At 42.5% G+C, this 10,188-nt stretch overlaps 1 pseudogene; it reads right to left on the reverse strand.

Annotated features, from left to right (window-relative positions):
* Positions 1-3,015: 3,015 nt before the first annotated feature.
* LOC147464125 (accumulation of dyads protein 2 pseudogene) lies at positions 3,016-4,044 on the reverse strand (annotated as a pseudogene).
* Between the last annotated feature and the right edge of the window lie 6,144 nt (positions 4,045-10,188).

Consider the following 10,188-nt stretch of genomic DNA (forward strand, 5'->3'; position numbering starts at 1 on the left):
CATAACTTTTCATAACCATGTTAGGGTTATTGCTTTGATCAGCTTTTGTGTGTGATCCTGCTTGTTTACTATGCATGTTGGCATCACTAACATTTGTATGAACCTTTTCTTTGCCTTTCTCGTTTGAATGTTGAGACCCATGTGAATGAGAACGTCTCTTAGCTCTCTTTGAATGGCATCTTCTCATGTGCTCCTAATGGGGAGAAGCATGATGCTCCTCACCCCCTCTTCTCCCTAGATTGGAATCACTTTCCTTATTTAGAGAGCATGGTTATCCATCAGAGCCTTGCTCTAATTACTTACCTATTGTGTTGATGTGGTCCTGGTCTCCAACAATAACTATAGTAGCTCTCCTTTCTCTCACTAAACGATGTGATAACATTGCAATCAACTGGTTGACTCTAAATTGTAGGAGACTGGTTCTGGTCAAGAGCTTTAGCTCACCATTGTGATCGAGATGATCACTTGACAACTATTCCATGTTTAGAATTTTAGAGTCAGATGTCAGATATCAGATCAAATGAGATGAATAAAACTGATTTGAATTGAAAGAATGAATTAAGATGACATGAACTAAGACAACTAGAACTTAGATATTCAGATTTATGAATGATTCAAGGTACAACGTTGAAAGTACAAATGATACTACACTTAGTGCTCAGTTACAAGATGGTACAAGAGTTCCAAGAGCTCGTGATAGATACAAACAATCTCTGAGAAGGATTGATCCCCAAAACTAAAGTAATGGATCCTATTTATAGGTTCCCATACTTACTGTATAGTTACAGACTCTAGTAACTATTGGTAACTCCGCCAGCTAATTTGTAGAAGCAATTTTTGTGTAGACTGTCTCTAAGGGTAAGTTCCCACTATCTACACACCATCCAATTTGAAATACCTCTAACTTGCTCATATCCAATCCTATCCTTGATTAAGTACATCGTATATATCTGCATCATTATTGGGTTGATCCATACCATCACTTCCAATTCTATAATCAATTCATGTACATAATTATTACTTGTCTTCATGTTCCAACCATTTAACAGAGGCAACAATGTATCATGTGTACATCGTGTAAGCTCACATTATACTCCGTAATGTGTACCAATAAGGGATGAATTGCATCTTCTACAAAAACTATATCCAAAGTAATCAAGAAACACTTGATTTTTAGATTAGAAAACCTCTAACCTTTGCATTTTAGATTGTTGCCAGCAAAAAGAACAGTTTAGAGCCTTGTCATCCAATTTTTCAAATTTCACATAAACTTTAAAGCACAATCAAGGCAACAAGAGACACACAAGTGACAAAAAGATAACCTTCTTGCCATGCAAAGCTTCATATGAAGTGATAGCTTGCAACATTTTAGTGGGACACATCCTTAGTATATATTCAACTCACATGATAGCCCAAGCCAAAACACATGTGGCAAAGCTTGACTTTTGACCATACATTGTTTACATAAATAACATGATTGAATTTCTTTCAACAATGTCAAATTTCTTTTAGGTATACACAAAAGAATATTGGTGTTTTATCCCAATGTTTGCAAGAAATGCATTGACCTCCTTAGATATCCACATAATTAGGATAAATGATACCCACAATACAATCAATTACATTATTAGCCATAAGAAAAAATTAAAATTCCGGGAAGTATATGAACATTATAAAATTTTATTAAGTAGATAAATTGATGCATGTTTAGGGTAATCATCAATTAGATTTATAAAGTACAAATAGTTTTCAAAAGATGACTTATGCATTGGACCACTGTACAAGTCAAGCTCTTTAAGTAGGAGTGAAGATGACACCTAGGGCTAGTGGAACTCATCTAGGGCTGTACTGTACATTGACCATTGTACAAGTCAAGCTCTTCAAGTAGCAACATCTAGGGCTAGTAGAACTCATGTGCAACATAAATGAGGTCAAGATGCATTTCAAATTAGCCTCTACAAAGGTGGATAGGCCCTAAAAGAATGGTATACTTTTTGTAGGATGTAGAACTCATTGGATTCATATCCACCGTTACAGTTGGCACATGATAATAACATGACACACACAAGGTAAATTGCCACATACACGCCATGTAGATAAGAGATGGTTCATATGCCTAGGCTGACCAAGAGATATTACGTAGGACAAGGGCCATACTTCCCAAAAACCTCCCCTTGGAGTTTGGACTATGACACTGAAGACACCAAAGATGACTTATGCATTGGACCACGATACAAGTCAAGCTCTTTAAGTAGGAGTGATGACATCTAGGGCTAGTAGAACTCATGTGCAACATCAATGAGGTCAAGATGCATCCCAAATTAGCCTCTACAAAGGTGGATAGGCCCTAAAAGAGTGGGACACTTTTTGTAGGATGCAGAACTCATTGGACTCATATCCACCGTTACAATTGCACATGATAATCACATGACACACACAAGGTAAATTGCCACCTACATGCCATGTAGATAAGAGATGGTTCATATGCCTAGGTTGACCAAGAGATATTACGTAGGACAAGGGCCACACTTCCCAAAAACCTCCCCTTGGAGTTTGGACTATGACACTGAAGACACCAAAGAAAGCAGTCTAATTGGAGAGCTAACACGCTCCAATCCATTTCGCAAAAAAATGTATTGTCATAAAACTTACATGACTGGCAAAATGAATAATATCATCAGTAATGGAAATGTAGGCGAGAAAAGGTTGAATCAAAATCTTGACACAACCAAGCCCAATGATAAGTTTCAAAGGTGTTGCAAATGAACACAAATATAATCTCAATTTGAGAAGGCGAGCCAAGATGTTGTAAATGACACTAATGGGGATGCCAAAGCCTACTCTAATACCAACCATTGGCAAAAAATAGGGTTGTAGGAACGCAAAGGAGGAGCTCAAGGACACACAACACAAGAAGTTCTCCCTAGTGTAGGAGAGAAGTGGCCCAACAATCCTATCACACGCATCAATTTGTCCTATGTGGCCCTTGGATTGCCATGTGTGCGAAGTAGAGGATTTTACAAATGATATCTAACTTAAAATAGCAAAATGAGAAGATTACATAGATATTACATTCATGGAAAATGGTCCAAATGAGATGCTCTGCATGAAAACTGGGTTTTCTTTGAGCTAACGCTAGTGCATAGTGCGCCATCATTTAGCCCAACAAGTATAAATAAGTGACTTGTATAGTGCAGGATGTCGGGGCAAATGCGTTTTCATGGGGATTCCCATTAGACCAAAGGTTATAATAAGATCTCCAGGGCCTCGAGAAGAGAAAAACTAACGTTTTGAGTCCTCAGTATCGACAGCTGCTCCGTCTCCGTCAGGAACTCTGCCCAGGGGTAAAGAAATGAGGGGACTGTGCTGAGTGCCTAGGAGTTCTGCCAGGGCGGTGTACCAGGCAACTGCTGCAGTGATGATGCCCACGAAGCCGCCTGCGCGGTGCACATGCAGGTAGTGACCAAACTCTGCGGTGGTGAGAAGCGTGAGGGTGAGGGCGACAAGGCAGAAAAGCAGGCAGAGGGCGACAGATGTGCGGGCGCTGGCCACAAGCATGAGGAAGGTGAAGATGGTCCAGCCCAGCAGATAGATTGCGGTGGCGTGCGAGAAGACGCGGTCGGCGTGGACGGTGTCGCCCAGAGCGGCGTGGTAGCCATCGGCAATTCCGAACCAGGGGATGGAGAGGGCACCATACGACAGCCAAAAGGCACCGTACGATGTGAAGGCCGTTGCGGCGAAGGTGTCGCCCTGCACAAACGCCCAGCAGCCTGCCAATGCCTGCGCAAAGCCGCCGTAGAACACGGCCACGGCCACCGCCACATTGATTGGGTCGGAGGCATGCACCCCAAAGACGCCCGCGTTGTAGCACGACAGCACGAATGTGGTGAGCGCGAAGCTGAAGAGGCCCAGTGGTGCTGGGTGGCCCATTTGCTTCTTCGCCATCTCGCTGTGCTGTGCTGCTGTGTATGCGTGCGTGCGTGTGTGTGTGTGTGTGAGTGTGTTTTGTTGGGTGTGTGTGGGAGATTGCTGTTGAAAAGCAAAGTCTCCCTTTTTATTCGGTGGTGCAGCTTGCCTTTCCAGTGGGCGCCCGCTCTCCAAGTGGTTTCACTTTTCAACTATATGGCTCCCCTATATCCCACCAGCGTGGTGTTCGCCTAAGAAAACTAAGGCACATTTCTTGCGATATGCATGATTCGTCCGATGGCCTAACTTTACTTTCTTACGTCCGATTTTCCCTTATGAGCAAGTCAAGTGGATGAGGGAGCTGTGACGCCCCAGTTTCTGGGCGCGTCGGGGAGGGGGCCCGTCGGGGATTCTTACCCGCACGCGGCCGAGGGAACTTCTGTCTTCAAGGGGCCCGTCGGGGATTCATACCCGCACGCGGCCGAGGGACTTCTACTTTCAAGGGCCCGGCGGGGATTTATACCCGCGCGCAGCCAAGGGACCAAGTTGTTGCTTCAAGGGGTCCTGGCACGGACGGCACCGGCTCAGGAGGGCCCGGCTCGGGTCAAGTTGCCTTCTCGGGGGCCCGGCTCGGACGGGGCCGGCTCGTGCGTGGTTGCGTTCCATGGGTCGACGGCCGTTTGTGTTTCGCGGGTCTTCGCGGGTCTCGCGTCTCGGGTCCCTAGCCCCACGTAGCCTCAGGCTCCGCCGCACCGCCGACGGGACGGGGCCGGCTCGGGCGTGGTTGCGTTCCATGGGTCGACGGCCGTTTGTGTTTCGCGGGTCTTCGCGGGTCTCGCGTCTCGGGTCCCTAGCCCCACGTAGCCTCAGGCTCCGCCGCACCGCCGACGGGTCATAGCGTGCCCCGGGGAACCTTGCGTGGAGTCCCCACGGTGCGCGAGTGCGTGGAGTGAGGCTAACGTGCCTAGGTGGGGGGTCCCCTCCCGTGGCCGGTCTTCGGGAGGCTCATACCCCTTATAGGAGCAATGCAACCCACCACAAGGGCATATGGTTAGAGCACTAGATCTCCACGAAAACTTCATCAGTTGGAGACTTCGATTGTGAGGTTGGGGTAGTCAATGTGATTGACTTTTTGAGTGTCGTTTGATTGCCTCAAGATTCTCGTGAATCTGTGTCCATCGTCTCTTAGGGTTCATTTAAGAGTCCGTAGAAGACAGTGTTGTGGTGCTTCCCCCATAGGCCCTTTAAACACATCTTTGGAGCGCACTTTGATGGCATGCCCTTAACTAGTTGGCGAGGTTGAGTCAGTAACTATGAGCAACTCTAACTTTCTATAGTACCTTTTGAATTGGCTGCTACAAGCTGTTTCTAGAGAGTAAACATAGGAGTAGTCATCGACTCTATTTAGCGCACAAAGAAGCCGCACATGGCATCATCAATTAATGTCCTATATTATTATCTCCCTACGTGGGGGGTGCCTTCTAACCCCAATCAACAAGCGGGTGGTTGTTTATTTTGGTTGATACCCTTATAGATTCTTTTACGATGATGTGAAAGTGGATGATGATCAAATTACCATTTGTATGCATGAGATGGTGCCACATGAAGATTATGTCTATGTTTGACTTGTTTGATAAGGTAGAGAGCATTTCTAGTGATATTGGACATAGAGATGAAGAGCATGTATCCATTGATAGTCTCAATATTGTGGATGGTATTACGCCTCTTATGATTGGTTTTGAGATGCAAACAAATAAGGAAGATTGTATGAGAGATGATGTTATTGTAAATGGTGAGAGACAAGGCTTTGATGATAGTTTGTCTCTAGTTATGCTAAGAAAGGATAATATGTATTGTGCCATGAGTGAGAGATGCTTTGATGTTTATGTGAAGATGATATTGAGTAACTTTGAGAAATATTGTGATGCATCCTTACCATGTGTTTATGATTGTCATGCCAATAGTTTGTGGGAGATGAACTGCTTTGACTGGCATCATTATGAACATCGTAGCCAACTCATTGTAAGTTCTCTCTTTTATGATGAGGTATACGATCGATATGTTGGGAGGTACCATGCTGATATCAATGATTTTGAGAATTTTCTTTTTTCAAATGATGGCATGAAATATCATGTGATTGATAGAGGTAAGTCGGGTGTACTTGATTTTACAAGTGCATGGGCTTTTGCTTGAGTTTTGCTTTAAGCGAGGTAGCTCTTGGTATATCATGTGTATGGTTGATACATGAAGAATGGAAGTTGGTGGTGAGAGTAGCTACCCTTTTTGGTTTTTATTCATGAGAATTGATGCCTTCTTGGGATGAAAACTATATAGAGTGATTACTTGATGCTAGAATGTGTACATGAAACACTTGAAAGCATTCCATGCTTGTTGGGGAGGCAATATGTGACGTGTTTTTGAGGAATGATGCGAACCACCTCAAATTCTTTGAGGGATGTTTTTTTATGCTTTTGGACCCCTTGGATGTAAATAAATTATGCTTGTACAAAGTGTACAAAGGTGGTGTGTGCGCTAACTATTTCTACGCATGCATGCCAGTTGTGCGGGGTACATAGTTTTGTTGTTTTTGTACATATAAGTGTCGAGACTTCAAAGAGTGAGAAAGTGCTTCAAAAATATGAAGAAAAACTAAGCTTTTATTAGTTTGGGACTATGAGTGAGTGGGAGTTTTCAGTGGTGAAGAAGGAAGCCTATGTTGCTGCTGCAGTCTGCAGTGAAGGGTGGGGGTTTTGATGTACGGGTGCCCCTCTTGCATTGCGAGAGCCTGGTGTGGTGAGTTGAGAGTGTGTCTCTCCTCAGTGGTCTGATGAAAGTGGGTGTTTAGCTCTGCATATTGACCTCTCTTCATCTTGGTTTGAAGTATGGCAGCCATGTTATGTGCAGTTCCTTGTGGTGCAGCTAGTCGAGGGTAGACTATGTGCTACAATTCCTTGCTTGTACATATGCAAACGAGCAAGGTTTTCCCCAAGTTTTTCATCACTTTTCTGAGTTTTTTTGCTGAACTTTGAGCTTGATGTAGATGGGTTTTGATCAAACTATCTGTATATATGGGAGTGCCTATGGAGTCTCTACTAGCACATGGAAGGACGTTTGAAAAGAAGTGAAGACCTTGAGAAAAAAATGCAGATATTTTCATTGTTTTTCTTTAATTTTTTTAATTTGGTTTTCTTGATGCCTTTGCTTCCTTTAGTGCATCCAAGTGTAGCGGGAGTTGTAGTGGTGTAGAGGGAAGCTAGTCGAAGCTAGTCGAGGTTTAGTGTGAGTGAGGCTGACAAATTTGTGAACGAGGATCAACGTATATTAACTTTAGAGAGATATTCTCTTCATACTCTTTTCTCTGTGTTGGCATGAGGTGTTGTAGAGGCTAGCCCCCCAATCCTTCACAACATAGTATCTTGAAGAAATAGTTAGGGAGGATAGAGAGAACTGTGATTTTTTGTGTGCCATAAAAAATGGTGGCATTGTTTCAATTCCTTCATAAAATGGAGTGCGGAAGGTATCCCTGGATATGATCAATATCTAGATATTAATTGACAAGTCATCGTAGATGATAACTTCAATTTTGTAAGTCTCTCTCAAGTATGTGTACTTGGTTATACATCACATGACTACCACTTCTACTTAATTTTGAATGTTTATTGTTTTTTTTGTATGTCAGTGCCATTAAAAAGACATTCGCCACCTTCTTTCCAATTTGAAGTCTTTATCCTGAATTCACAACTTTCCCCCTTCTTGAGGACCCTCACCACCCTCGAGTCTCAAATACTGAGATGTTTTTCCTTCTTCCCTGTATTGGAGGTTACGACCATGGTCTTTCCCTATGAGTCCTGGTAATATTACTTATAAATCACTCAATATTGAGGATAACATATATAGAAAATGTGCAATCATCATTGGAGTAGTGAGGATAACATATTTAGAAATGTGCTATACAATGTGCAATTAGCATTGGAGTCTTGTAGTCTTTGAGATGGACAAAAGGGCAGTGTCAACATTGAATTCGGCTCTTGGAACTCACTCGGAACTACGACTATAAGTGCTATCAGTGGGTTTATAAATCATATTTGTACTTCATGTTTTGAATGCTAACATACTTGTATATGCACATGTATTAAAAGGTTGTTTTCAACAATGCAAGAGATTTTTAATGATCCAAAGCTATCGAAGGTAGAAGTCAAAGAGTTTGAAGTCTTGCCTAAGAAGTATTCATTCTCTTGTGGATGGAGAACAATGATAAATTTCGAGTACATTCTCCAGAATTTATTTTGTGTGGAGCCTTTGATATCTAAGGTAAACATATGCATGAGCCATAGAACTGTTGCTTTTCGAGCTTGTTATTAAAGTGTTGTTTGTATCTTATCCAAATCTCTTTGTTTACAGATTGGAGTGTGATGTGTGAATGATATATATGTAGATAGATATAAAGTAAGCATGATTAGAGATATAATTGAAATGAGCACAGAGAAGACTGAAGCCAGGCTTCCCAGATGATGTCGTGATTGAAACCTCTTAGCATCAAAAGCGCTAGGAAAGCAGCAGGCGCAACCGCAAAAGTAGGACCATCCGTTGGAAGAGGGGCATCCGCTAAATCAGGATCAACCATTGAATTAGGAGAAGCTACATAATGAAGAAAAGAATGCAAATACAGATGGGGAGATGAGTGAGGCTAGGAGTGAGCAAGAGAGCGTAGATAAGAAAGGGCACCCTAGAGATGTTTTGGGAGGGAGTGAGCATATCAGTGTGATGCTCTTAATTTTTCTCATATGTATTCCTTACATTTGTGAGAATTCTCTTGAATTTTTGGGTTTGTATTTTGTTGTATAAATCTCTTCAATTTTTTCAATGACTACATGTTGGTAAATTCTGGATATGGTGATAATAGAGATTAATAATTTTGGATGTAAATGGTTTGCTGCTAAGGAAAGAGCCTCGCATAAGCAAAATTGGACAAAGCCATAACACATATTTGGTTGGCCACCACATGGTAGTTCTATGGCCAAAAGTTTGTAAATTTCTCACCTTCGTGACACAACATTTTTGTTGTACAGTTTGGTCATCTATGGTTCAAAAAAACTTGATGCATTTACTTGGGCTTGTTTATAGGGAAACCTCACTTTTTGAGGATAGCTTATGTTTTATTTATGACCGACGTCAATGTTTTGCAGCACCCAATATATCCCATCCGACAAAGACATATGTAAAATTGCCTACAAAGCCCATCTCTTCTATAGAAGTGCCTTTAGACATATTCAATAAACATGATCACATGAGTGACGCCAACGAGTCAACACACACACACACACACACACACACACACACACACACACACACACACACACACACACACACACACACACACACACACACACACACACACACACACACACACACAGATCACTATATCAAGAATGATATAGTAGAGTCCCTGGCAAGGGATATGAGGGTTACTATGGTCAGACCCCTGATCTGAATCTTCCACTGACCCATACACATCCGGATCCTATGCATCTCCTCTTTCAGTGCATGAATATCATTGAGTTGGAGAGCATCATTGAACAACGTTTGCCAAGTTTTCCATTCCACAGTCGATCGCTCATACCAATCCTGGAGCTCATCAATAATCTTGAAGTATGTAAGGCGATTAATTGGTTCTGGATGTTGAGGATAAAGTGCTGGAAAGAATCTTGGAAGCTCCGTATCTCTTGCTGGAAAGGCATACAAGAGAACTAGAGAATCAGACACAAATTCTAAAAAATTGAGAACAGCCTGGTTCTCTTGCTGCATTCTGGTGATTCTCACTAGTTGGAACAATTTGCGGAGAGTAGTTTCCTGTGCTTTGACTGACATTCTAGTCTGATGTCCTTTACTAGTGGCTGTCTCATCCTCAAGAATGGCCCTTACTCTCTGATCCAAGACTCCTCTGGCAATTTGCATCTGCTCCAAAACCTCCTTTAACTATTCCCGAACATACTTCATAAATTTGTAAGTTGGTTTGTTTCCCAGCAGAAGTTCTAATTCAAGGGCTAGAGAGCAACAATTTGCAGTAGATTGTCTTTGCAAGTGTGGGTTGGTCACTCTCTCTTCAGCAGTGATTATCCATTCAGGAACCCTTTCTAGCAATAGCTGTGCTGGGATGCGCAGGTAAACGGCAAGCTTCTTGATCATGAAAAGCCATTGATTTCCAATGCTCCACCATTTCCCTGGCCCCAACATACAGCCTCTAAAACCATTCCAAATCAGACAAGAGATCATCATCCTCCA

This window comes from Adiantum capillus-veneris, chromosome 2, assembly GCF_014529385.1.
Source record: "Adiantum capillus-veneris isolate H3 chromosome 2, ASM1452938v2, whole genome shotgun sequence".
In the NCBI taxonomy this organism is placed as follows: domain Eukaryota; kingdom Viridiplantae; phylum Streptophyta; class Polypodiopsida; order Polypodiales; family Pteridaceae; genus Adiantum; species Adiantum capillus-veneris.